The sequence below is a fragment of the Balaenoptera borealis genome (assembly GCF_965194805.1).
Source record: "Balaenoptera borealis genome assembly, chromosome: X".
NCBI lineage: Eukaryota > Metazoa > Chordata > Mammalia > Artiodactyla > Balaenopteridae > Balaenoptera > Balaenoptera borealis.
Window position 1 is genome coordinate 29566335 of NC_138881.1, and position 13341 is coordinate 29579675.

General features: G+C 34.4%; 1 protein-coding gene and 1 long non-coding RNA gene across 9 annotated transcripts in view; one reads left to right on the top strand and one right to left on the bottom strand.

The window, feature by feature from the left end:
- Window positions 1–13341, bottom strand: part of DMD (dystrophin) — a 2485149-nt gene that overhangs the window by 1932491 nt on the left and 539317 nt on the right. The window lies entirely within an intron of this gene.
- The window catches only part of LOC309621188, a 1076444-nt gene that overhangs the window by 88901 nt on the left and 974202 nt on the right, over window positions 1–13341 (top strand). The gene's annotated exons all lie outside the window — the stretch shown is intronic.

Consider the following 13341-nt stretch of genomic DNA (forward strand, 5'->3'; position numbering starts at 1 on the left):
GCTACTGAGCATCCACACTAAAATGAAATCCGAAAAATAATTGATATGGTCAAGTCCATACTCATTCAAATACTGTATAAAGGCATTACAAAAAAGTGGTCTCATATGAACAAATGAGACTATTTGTTTATTCCCCTATAATGAGTAGATACTCTAGTATAATCAAGAGAAACTACTCTCTGTTATTTCTTCTGAAAAACTATTCTTGAGCTTTTCCTCTTGCCCCTCTCCCCAGTCCATGAGGAAATTATTTTTCCCTCCTTTGTAATACCTACATACTCTAACACAGGCTGCTAACATAGCCTCTTCCCATTATAGGAGAGGTTTCCTGATGATCAGGAGCGTGGCTTAGTTATCTCTGTATCCCAGAACGTAGCACATTGTCTGCACAAATTAAGAGCTCAGAAAATATTTGATAAATATGTGAATGCTTTAGAGGAGGGGGATCTTAAAACTCCAAAATTTCGAACACTTCTTTTCATCTAAAAGTCAGGAAATTTCAAATCAAAATGCAAGTGATACTATTCATGGATTACGTATAAATACTCAAAGGAAAAATCCCCAAGGACTTCAGACACCAGGAGGTTAGGGTGGAAAATTATTAAGAAAGAGCTTCGCAGAATTCATGCTTCTAAAAATTATCTCTTTTTTCCAAAGCTGGAAGTTAGTATTGAGCCAAATGGACAGGAAAATCATCAATCTTGATTTATTAAAATGCTTGTTTGATGCTGAAGCCTATCTTTAAATTACGGTAAATGCAACCATATTGGTCAATGTTGAATAAACGAGTGCATGTGAGAGAGATTTAAAATTGAGAGATTTCATATTTTATTTACATGGGTCAAAAGAACACTTATTGAAATGCCCTCATAAAGTAACCTCATTTGCTCTCATATTACTTTTCAGTAGTAAATCTCCATTGCTTCTGAAAACAGAACATATACAGTAAACAATCACTTTCCTATGACAAATGTATCTATGCATTAAGAATATCTGTTTACCTTTAAAGCATATTATTAATCTATAAGTAGATACTCTTAAGCAATATAAGAGATAATAGTGGAAAAATAATAAACCTAACACTGTTTTCTTAGATGAGAAAATGTTATTTAGCATCACAACATGCTTCCTTCTTATTTGTGTTACTCCCACAAGCTACTATGTATGGTCAAATATCAACATTATTCATACAGTATAGGATACATGATAGCTATAACACAGAAGTCTTTCCTTTGTTGACAAGTGTGAATAAATAAAAATAGATACTACTAGTTTTCAAACCTAATCTAGCCTCTTTTGAATATTAGTTCCATAAATTCAATACTACCCTTCGTATAATGATAATAAAAAATAAACAGAAGTTCAGATGGTCAAGATTTAACCATTTTCACTGACTTGCTCTACAGGAAGACTGGTCTGTACATCTATTTCTCAATGACATACACATATACTCCTAAAAGTTAATAACCTTATTTGCAATTCCACTTATTTTTTCTTACATGTGCATACATATCCTATCTGTCAGGCATGGGAGAGTAAACGAGTCATCTGAAAGCATTCATTCAGAGGTTTCTAAAACATACCCAATCATCTTCACCAAAAGCTGAATAGGAGGACATTTTGAAGAGATTTGTTCCAGATGCTTTTAAATGAAAAGTGGGTAGTAAAGCAATATTTTTATTGTTTTTGATTATACGTACAAAGAACAATTTTTAGATAGGCCTTGAAGGCAGAAGGGAAACCTTAACATTATGTGCAAAATATTATGTATCTGCTGTGTAAATGGCACTAGATGTGAGCTTCATCATATAAACACCTTCACTAAATGTCCTCTCATACCTCTTTTGCTTTCAGTGCAAGAAAAATGTGCCTTCAGTGAATTACCTGCTAATGTTTTATTTTAGTATAGAAATATTTATTTTCTTTAACATGACAAATATTAATAATATTAATTTTATTATAAGATACAACATTTATTATTACCTTATTGTTCACAAAGCTGTTTTACATATATCATCTCAATCAATCCATATGTAATTTACCATTTTATACCTGAAAAAAATACAGGCTCAGAGGGAATAAAGCTGATAAGTGACAGAGATGACCTTGCTATAGATTATTTGAATCAAAGTCCACGGCTTTTCACAGTGACCAATTTACATTATAACTGCATAGATAATATGGAATGCTAGAAGGTGATCAGAGTCACAAAAGGTGAACATACTACCACAAATACAAAATAAACATGAATTTAGAGCCTCTATTTTGAACAACCCAGGGGGTTCCATGTACACTGTAACCTATGTGAATGACATCCTGGAATTTTATAGTGCACAACCTGCATGTCTGCATGGATTTATCCAGCAGTGAAAATTGAACCTTCTTTATGATGCCGGATGATTTGTTAATATTTTATATAATAATGCTCCTATATTTGCTAATTAATATTTGGTGTTTTGATTTTTGTCATATATTAACATGATGAAAATATTTTAACATACAAAAAATCACCAAAAGTTTTGTGTCTGTACATTACAATACCCCAAAACATGTATTTTGCTTAGCCACAATAATATTCTGCCTTTTTTTCACTTATTTTATCATAAATATCACATGCGCTGCCCTTTCCTTTTGTTTGCTATTAGAGATTCCATCATAATGAACATCTTTACGCATTCTTTTTCAGCTTCTGCTATATAATAGCCTTAGAAGAAATTACTGGGTCAACGTTATGGAAACTTTTATGGCTTTTACTAAATATTGTCGTATTGCTTTCCCAATGGTCATACCAATTTTTAGTGGTACCGAAAGAATGAGGTTATGCTGTTGAGAAGAAGTTTTTTGCTTGTATTTTTAGACAAATGCTGTTTTATTAGATACAAGGAGAGAGCTGATGCTTGTTTCAATTTGAATCGGTTTGATTACTAATGAAATAGAACACAATTTATACATGTATTTATTCTGTATGTTTCTACTTTTGTCAAAATACAAAAGTAGAAACATACTTTTTATGTTTAAAAAAAATAAAAAGTTTATATCCTCTGCTCATGTATCTATTGAACACTTGATAAATTAATTGGAATGAGGTCATAAATTAGTAGTTTTTAAACATTTCAAGACATGGACTCCATTTGATCATCTGATAAAAATAATGATCATTTTCTACAGAAAAAAATGCCTATACAGACATATTTACATACAGTTTTATGGGGTTCACTGACCTCCCTGCAAAAGATTCCTATTACCATGAAATCCAAGTTAAGAATCACTATTGTAAATTAAGCTACTTACTCATAGTCAATGAATGAATATATGTTCCCAAGTGGTCCTATTTTTTTTTTCAATTTTTGTTTCATTTATACTATGCTAAAATTTTATACTTTTATATATTTGAATCTATTTCTACTGTAATTTCTCATACGACTTAAAATTTGATCATTTTAAGCATGATCAGCTATATATCCATAGTTAATCTAAAGTTGATACACATAAACCTATATATATAAATTGTTACCCAGCTTATAGAGACTATTTCAATACTTTAATAAAATGTATGTTGTTGTAGACACACAGTCTATAGTAAGAGATATTAATGTGAAATCATCAACAAAGAGAATGAGAAAAGAATAAAGTGAAATCTGTTTTATTAGGAAGTGATTATCTATATACTCCCGTTTAATCATTTCAAGAAGCACATATTCTATTTCATTTCCTCGAGGGTTTGTTTATGACTGATTTTCTTTTACTAATAAAAATATGCCTGGGTATAACAATGTGAGAGGCAAGGAAGAAAAATCTCTCTTAGAAAAATTTACTTGAAAACTGTTCCCTGGAGATATCAAAGAGTGAAGAACTACTACTTCATAACTTGCAAAAAGTGAGGAACATTTTATTTTATTCTCTCTGTGGGGAAAGCCCGTATAAAATTCCCTTTCTGCCATACATAAAAACTATATTTCATCTCAGAATCAATTAACCCTTTCTAATAAAGTCACTTTTTATTCAATAAGTCTGGTCCTTCATATTTTCTAAGATTAGTGCAAAAACCTTTTGCCCTGTTATTAACTTTTATATTCCTGAGACCCTCAATCCCCTATAAATGTGGGATAATTAAATTGGGATATTAATGATTCACAAGAGCGAGTTACTGCACAAAAATGATATGGGCAAACTGAGAGAACATGAAATCAGGGCAATAGGCCTCAAGTTCCATTGCAGGACTTATTAGAATGGTGGCCTTTATCTGTGCAATGAGGGTATTAATTGCCTTTTAACTCATGGAGCTGTTGTTAGGATGTAGTGAAATCATTTATTTATGCAATAATTTATAGAAAAATTGTATACAGAATGCTTAGTATATGCTCGTCACTGTACTAATTACCAAGAAGATAAACAAGATTCATCTTTACCAAAGTTCACGGTATAGTAGAAAATAGACATATCATGGGTAAATATTAAACATTTTATATAATTAAGGATACATATATTCAAAGGGTACTATGGGAGCACAAAGAAAGGGATATGTAGCCACACGGATGTTAGGGAAGACATTTTCTGGAAGGTGATGGCTAGGTTTAATCTAGAAAGATGAGCAAAAATAAGGAAAGAAAAAACGTGCCAAGGGAAAGATGAATCTTTCTGAGGAGGTAGCAAGAGCAAAGGCAGAGAGGTAAGAAACCAAAAGAGCATGCTTCTCATTATACACAATTCAGTTTTCTTGCACTCTGAAATGTGAAGAAGAGGGCAGCATGGGATGAAATTACAAAGGGAATTGGTAGTGAGATCATGGGAAGTCTCCATGATATGACCCCTTATATACTATCACATAAGGCAACATGAGTGAAAGTATTTAAAAATGGGGAAAAAAAACCCCACCTAGTTATAGGAACACCAAGAATTATCCTCATTACACGGGGCAGTTAATAACAATCTGTGCCAGAAAAACATTTTAAAAAATGTCATTTCCTTGGGTGCTAGTTAATATGTTAACTGAAGATTCTCATCACTTAAGTTACCCAGAAAATATAAGTTTAGGAAGAGAAGGAAATATTAAAGTTGAAAACAGTTTACAAATATACATAGGGAAGAAAAACGAAGGGATATGAGTTTATTTCACCTTAAAGAGTGAGCTATTAAGTAATATGTAAGAGTTAATTAGGGTCAGTCCATTCTCTGCTTCCACCAAAAATGAGAAAAAAAGAAATGAGAAATACGGAAGATTAATGGTAAACATTAGATAGGATTATGTGATACTGTGGAACATTATGAAGGAAGGCTCCAAACTCAGGACATATTTAGAAAGTGGATTTACCATGTTAATAATGCTACAAAATGGCAATGCAAAGTGGAGGAGAGTAGAATGGAAAATGGCATGAAAAATGCTTCTATTATATCTGAGTAATAGCTTTTGATCATAGGATTATAGAATGCTAGGGCCGAAGGTGACATTCATGATCATTTTATAATGAGGAGGTCTAAACTAATTAAATTACTGTATAAAGAAGAGAAAAACAGTGTCAAAGAGGTTTCCTCATTTCCCACTCACTGGACAGTCAGTGTAATACAGTTTTCACTGCTCATCATCCTATAAAAGTTTTTCTTAATAACATCACCTATACCCTTTCTAATTTCCAAAACAGTGACTGTCTGGGTTATAACTGTCTTTCCAGCACTAAGCGTTGAAAGTGTTACACAGTAGAGCTCAATAAAGGTGTTTTTAAGTTAATGAAGACCAAATTTACTTTTCAGACCTCTTCTCATTTTTCTTCTGTGCAGATAATTAATTCTGTTAACCTCTGGTAGAGAGAATAATGGTCCCCCAAAGATGTCCACATCCTAATCCCCAGAATCTGTGAATAAGTTTTATTAAAACTTACTTGTTTTAAAATAGGTTAAATTTAAATTATTTTAAAACTCTTTGTTAAGGCAAAGAGAATTACAGTTGCAGATGGAATTAGATGTGCTAATCAGCTCATTTTGGATAGGGAGATTATCCTGGGTTATCTGGGTGGGCCCAGTGTAATTGCAAGTGTCCTTGAAAGGGCAAGAGGGAGGCCCAAGTGGGCGAATCAGAGAGATGGCAGAATGAGAAGGACTTGGCCCAATGTTGCTGGTTTTGAAGATGGAGCAAGAGGGCCATGAGCTAAAGAATGTGGACAGCCTCTAGAAAATGGAAAAGACAAGGAAAGAGATTCTCCCCAGGAGCCTCCAGAAGGCACACAGCTCTGCTGGCCCTTAATTTTAGCCCACTGAGGCCAATTTCAAACTTCTGACCTGAAGTTCTGAAGAACTGTTAGATTATAAATTTGTGTTATTTTAAGCCACTAAATTTGTGGTAATTTTTATAGCATTAATAGGAAACTATTACATAACTTTACTCTTTACGACTATTACTTCAAGCAAGAAATACATACTGATACCTACTAGGTGGTAGAAATTCAACTGTGTAAAAGATAAAGTTCCTACACTTTTGGCCTTATAGCATAGTGAGAGAAACATACCCTAAAAAGAATAGACAGTAGATACACAGATAAGTTCCCCAATAGAGAGAATACAGGGCTTCGTCATAAGCCTATAGGAAGGGAACTAACTTGAGAAACTCAGTGCTTCCTTGATGAAATGACATCTTAGCCGAGTTCTGAATGTTAATCAAGAGTACAGAAGCAGACAAGGTGGAAAAGAACTCCAGACAGTAAAAAGAGCAGGTGCAACTATCAGTATGTGAGAGACAGAACATGGTCCTTTCACAGAACTAGAGATAGAGGAGGACAAAAGTGGCAGAGATGACTCTTAAAAAAAAAAGAAATAATCATCAGCCTAATTATAAAGAGCCTTAAACTGTAGCTAGACAGCAGTTAGAAACCAAACCAGAATTTTAATTAGGGGAGCGGCAATATAGGTTTGTTTTTAGAAATGAATTTCACAGTATGGACAATATATTGGAAGAGGTTCCTGGAAACAAGACCAATTAGCTGGTTATAACTGAAATCCATGTGAGAAGTGATGATGGTCTGTATTGGTGACTTACAGTGGGACTGGAGAGAGGTAAATGCAGGCAAGATGTATTTAATAGGTATTACTGATAAGAACTAATTATTAATTAGATGTGGAGGTAGTGAACTGGGGAGAGGTAGAGCCAATGATATTACTCAAATTGGAGTCTAGAGATCTCAGGAAGAAGAGCCCTGGGTCTGTCTATATAGTGAGGAATGGAAAGAATTGGGAAATATTGAGTTTGGGGTGTTTTGAGACAAGGAGGATATGGGTAGTAGGCAGTTTGATACAGGAGCCTGAAGTGCAAGAGATAAATCTGAGTTGAAAATAAAATGTGGGAGTTACAAGCCAACCGGCATGTAGTAACTGAAGCCCCTATAGTAAATGATATTACTAGAAAGAGTGCACAAGCTTTCTGATCTTCTGAAATATCACTGATTCCTGGTTCTCCTTCCAACACAAGGGCTGTCTCATAATCTGTTTCACTGATTTGTTCGCCTTTCATCCCAGAAATGTTGGCATTCTCCAAGGGTTCTAGCTATCCTTTGTATCTTCTTGCCTTGGTCTACTATGCTTATTCTTCCTAAGCAAAGCGACTTCCTCTCCCTCCCCAACCACCACTGTATGTTGATACTGATGATACCTAAAGCTATATTTTTCATTTTGATTAATGTCCTGATCTTCGCACTGACAGAGCTGACTCTAGTTTATACCTCCACCTAGATGTCCTGCAGGTACCTTAACAATATCATTCATCTTCCCAAATAAATTCATGTATCCTACCCCTCCTGCCAATTAATGGCACCGTCATCCATCTAGTAACGAAATAAGTAACTCTTGAGTTATTATGCAAGTTTGAAAAATGCTTGCCCTGAGGTTAAAAGCCAGACATAAGGGGCTTCACGATTTGACTCCAAATGCTTTTCTAAACTTAGTATCTGTAATGCCTGTTGGCACTCACACATACCCCTTACCCCTCAGCACACATACCTACCAGGTCTACCCTAGCCACACAAGCCAAATGTCTCCATGAATAAGCCACACACTTTCTCACATTCAGTCCCTTGTTCATGTACTCAGTAGAATGAGACCTGAGAACTCTCACTCTTAAGATCAAGTTCAAATGTCAAGTTCAGATGTAAACTTAAGATCAAGTTCAAATTATGTCCTTGGCAGAAGTCATCAATCAATTATTCTGATATATACATACACTTCAGCATTTTTCAAACTGTATCATTAGTATATCGGTGTGTGTGCATGTGTGTGTGTGTGTGTGTGTGTGTGTGTGTGTGTGTGTATACACACACACAAATACTTTACTCTCTTCTATAAAGCATCTCACATACCACCTATCACCCCCTATATGTGACCACACTTAGATGGGAGGACTATTATGTCTTTGTAATTCCTGGCACTCAATACGGTATCTTCAAGCACAAATACGTACTTAATAAGAATTGGTTGACTAAATCAAATGATTAATTATTCCGTAATTAAATCCCACATCTAATGAGTCCCGAGCCAATGTTTTTTCCCTCCACTTTGCTCAAACTGCTCTGTTAATTATAAACTTTCTGTCTTAATCATCAATTCATTTCCAAAAAAATTCATTGAGCACCCACTAGGTATAAAATCACTTTTCAATATCTTCTCTCAAAATTTGGTATTTGGATTGAAGCACTTATTTTCATCACAATGTAGAATGAATAATAGAGATAGAGAATATTTATTGCAAAAAATCTGCCTTGATTTTTCTGGGTGAATTTCATTCTGGAGTATGATGAAATTGCTCTTTACTTCATCTTGACTGTTGTGGCTTCTAACACAAAGTAAGATGCTATGGATGACCTGTCTGACCCTTTACCTCTCCTGTAAATGTTACTTCTTTCTCATGTAGGTCAACCGCTTTTTATTGTAGGGAGTTGATAGATCCAGATAATTTGAACAGCTGTGTCAGCTCATATCACATAAAAGTTCCCTCCCATCTCCTGGCACTTAATCATAAAATTTATGCTATATTAGCAAATTGCAGTTATGGCCAGAACCTTACATAATCACACAATTGCATATTCATAAAAATAACCAGTAACACCATATATATTGAAAACCCAATGCAAGAATTGTAGAAACATGTTGATGATGGTTATAGAAGTTATCATGAAATAGGCCTAATAACAATGAGGTAGAAGTATCATATTCAAACTGAAGAGAAAATCAGAACTCCAAGAGTGTATGAAAAGGTACTAAGTGGCATGAGTTAGAAAAGAGAGTGCCATATGGTAGGTGGTGCAAATGGTTCATTCTTGTTCCCTTCAAATTCCATTCTGACACCAAGAATATGTCTCAGCTACAGTATAGGTCAGTGGTTAAACACATTTGCTCCAGCAGCAAGTAGCCTGGCTTCAAACCCCAGCTCCACTTCTCACTAGCTGTAACCTTAGACAAGTTTCTTAACCTGTCTGTGTCTCATCACATCCATCTGTACCATGAGAATAAAAACACTGGTACAGAATTGCGAAGATGAAATGTGACAGACATATTAATAATGAAAACTTAATGAAAAAATACAGAGAGAAAACCTATAAAACTTTATTCCTGGTTATACCACTACTTCCTGTGGGCCATCTGTATAAATTATATTATCTTGTAAAAGAGACACAATTTCTAGGTGGGAGTCATGTTAACAATTAGTAAGATTTTTATAGTATTTACGAGTGTGCAGCAATTAGAGTCTTCTTGATTTGAAAGATAAAGAAAGAATATGAAATTGTATTAGTATAAATTATACCTGCTCATGACCAGAAGAATGAAATTTGTTTAACAATAATGGGAATAATGAATAACTCTGTGGTGCATTATAATTTACAAAGTGAGTTCAAATAGCTCATCTTGTTTGAACACAAATATGTGGGTGTAGACTTTTTGTGGGTAAAAATAAGTTACTATTAATTGGTATGCAGACTTAAAATATACTTTAGTAGTGTGTCATGAAAAAGATCACTTATTTTTGTTAAAAATAATCACGGACTAATTATGGCAGAATAAATCAAAATAGATCAAGGTCTCTTATGTAATTTAGAGGTGAAATTAAATATTTGGGTACTGTGGCAGAATCACTAACTAAGATACCTGCTCTCATACCTCAGCCTAGTCAGTTTTAAAGTAATCTATCTACTAGAAAATTTAAAAATACATTATTCTATGGTATATATTTACCTATCTTAATGGATTGTAAAATAGTTCTTTTCAAATAAAAAAGAAAGCAATCAGCCAAATGTGCACAACAGTTATTTCCAAATGTCTGTATCAGTGAGATACTTTATAAACAGACAAAGGCTCAAACACAGAGTCCTTTTTTGGGTGCATTACGAAGGGATATTTAAATCACAAGGTACATCTGCTAAACTTGTACTATAAAGGTTAAGAAAATGGTAGAGTAGATATAGCTCGTGTCTCATGCTTTATTTTCTTGGCCCAACCCTGAATCTACCTGTCACGGTGAACAGATTCTGTGCATACTGAAGATTTCCCACCTCAAGCATTCACATCTCTCTGCATCTTGGCATTAGGGCTTTTCCCAAATCCAGGAAAATTTGGTAAGCCCATCTGCGGGGCAGCGCAGAAGTGACAGAGATTTAATTCCTCCAGGTGCAATCCTCAGTAAATGAGGGACAGAAATCTATGGATAAAACCCTGGTAGACCAATTGTTGGCCATGTTCTCTCAGGTTCCTCAAGGGTTACACAGGACATTGAACTCAGAATGGCCCACAGTAGCCCCTCTACTGTCTGTTCTCCTTTCCCTCACTCACTTTGCCTATCCCTCCCTTATCCTACCGGGGATCATTTCTCAAATGAACCACCTGAACTAGTACTTGTTTGAGTCAGCTTTTTGAGTAATGCAAACTAACCCATATGGGTATTGGAGCTAAATTACTTGACTTGGTTGTGTACTAGCTTCGTCTTAGGCATCTCAAGCAACACGAAGCCTCAGTTTTCTAGTCTGTTAAAAGTAAATAACCACAGTAACAAACTCTTAGTTTTTTTTTTTTTGACAAAGTATCCTGTAAAGCATTAAGTGTAGTCTCTTAAGCAAAAATATAGTATAAAATAGGAGTCAATATAGTTATTATTCCTAACTATGCATTTAACTGCATTAAAAGTTTGTGAGCAGGTAGGTAGATCAGATTATTTGTTCATGATTCATTTATCCCTTTCCCTGCTTGCCATAAATCACCCTTGGTAGATTATACTTCCCACCTCACCGATGTGGGCTTTGTCATGTGTTTTGACCTGACCAATGAAACATGGGCATACCTGACAGCGTATCAGTTCTGAGCTAGGGACTAAAGAATCATGATGTATTTTCACTCCTCTTGGCAATTCTTCCCTTTGCCAGTGGAAATCCTGCCTCATGTAGACTATGTTCCCAAAAGGAGATACATACATGGAACTGACCTGAATCCAATACAAAGATTGAAGCAGACACGGGAATAAGAAATAAATGTCTGTTCTTGTAAGTCACAGAGATTTAGGTTTTTTTTCTTTTTACAGAGCAATATCCTAGAATAATGCTGACTAACGTAGCAGGTAAATTGTAAATGTGTCCTATAGAATAAAACACAATAGCAGTATATATAACATCCTCATTTAAAATGGAGAGATTTGTATTTGACTGTTTAAATCTAAATTTAATATAAACTGATGTATGGGCTTTACATCAAGTATTTAAAATTTTCTAACATTCTTCTATTTAGAATATATTATCTTTTCTTTCTCAGTTTTTCTCCTTATCATATCATTCACAATTTAAACATCAATGCAAGCATGTTTTTCTTATACATGGTCAACTATTAGCATAGATTGAAATCAATCTAGAAGATGATTTATGGGGAGAGTGTGTCCTAAGGAAGTTCACTGGATGACTGCAACAGCAACAGTCAGTAGGAGACTGCTTAATTATACCTTGTGCCAAATACAGAAAGCACTTAAAACAGAAATAAAGAGTAATCATTCATTCTTTCTTCACCAAATATGGAAATCTTAAGCCAGTGCTTGTGAAAGATCAAGCCAAAAAGTATAAATAAAGGCCAACGATTTTTCTAGCACATACGGGAAATTTTGCAGTCCGGGAAAGAGCGTTAGAGTCTGTCTTTTAGGAAAGATTTCAGAAAATTATTACTGATAATACAAAAGAAGTCCTGGGAGCTAATCAAAGGAGGAGACAGTTTGGAGAGTTAATCAGGTGCCAATGCTAATAGATGACCCAAGTAGCAGAACACAGAAAGTACAGTCCCACAATCAATTTTTATTCAGCTCGAGGTTGCTAACACTGATGACAAGTGGTTACTGACAGCTTCTTCCAAGGTTTCTAGTGAAAGATTTCTCTTTCTTTTTTTCAAGCTCATTACACCACTGGATTAAAAAAATGTATTTTTTTCTTTTCTAAGATTTATGACAGGACCACACTGAGAACACTTCCCTCACTGCACAGTGCCAATGGATAAGTTTGATCTGTGTCTCGACTTTAATAATTTAAATAGATGTGGATTTAGGTTAGCATGTAAATTAAGTAATTGTTAAAAAGTTCCCAAACTAATGCCATTCTTTGCACTTAGGTACAATTGCGTTGAACTTGTAGAGGAAACTATAACTTAAAATTATAAAAGATTTAGAAATAGCAGTACAAATTTGGCTTCTTACAAAGATAGCATTTAACAAACAATAGAAGAGTTTGTGGTTTTAAAGGAATTTTTTGAGTCAAAAAAGAGTTTTCTTGATAATTTTCTTCACCTTATTTTTACAAATAGTAAATTCTAGTCATTACAAAAGACTTAAGTCTAACTGGCAAATGATTTTCCCCTATGACCAGTGTATGAACAGTTTTATGTTTGTGTGTATGTGTGTGTGTGTGATTTTTCTACTCTCATATTTAGATTTGCACGAATTGCAGCAAACTGCAAACATTACTTTGTGATTAGAGAACATTAAATGATTTTAAAGCAGAACCTCCAAAATATCTGAAGTTTATAAATTGACTACATCATAATTTCCCAATTTTATGATTACTTTTATTATGCTAAGTATTTACCAAACAGATTATAAAGGAATGGCATTCCTGGGTTACGATAATATAGTGATTTTAGCTTCGAACCAGACTATCTCAGTTTGAATGTAGCTCTGCTACTTCTTAGGAGTGAGCCTCAGTTTCCTTGCCTGTAAATAATGATAATAATAATGCTGATGCTGCATTGTAATAAGCTTTGAGTGAATGTTCCCACTTGAACCTCTGGCTCTAATACTAACTAGCTCTGCTGAGTTCAGTTAATTATTTAGTTACCTGGAACCCA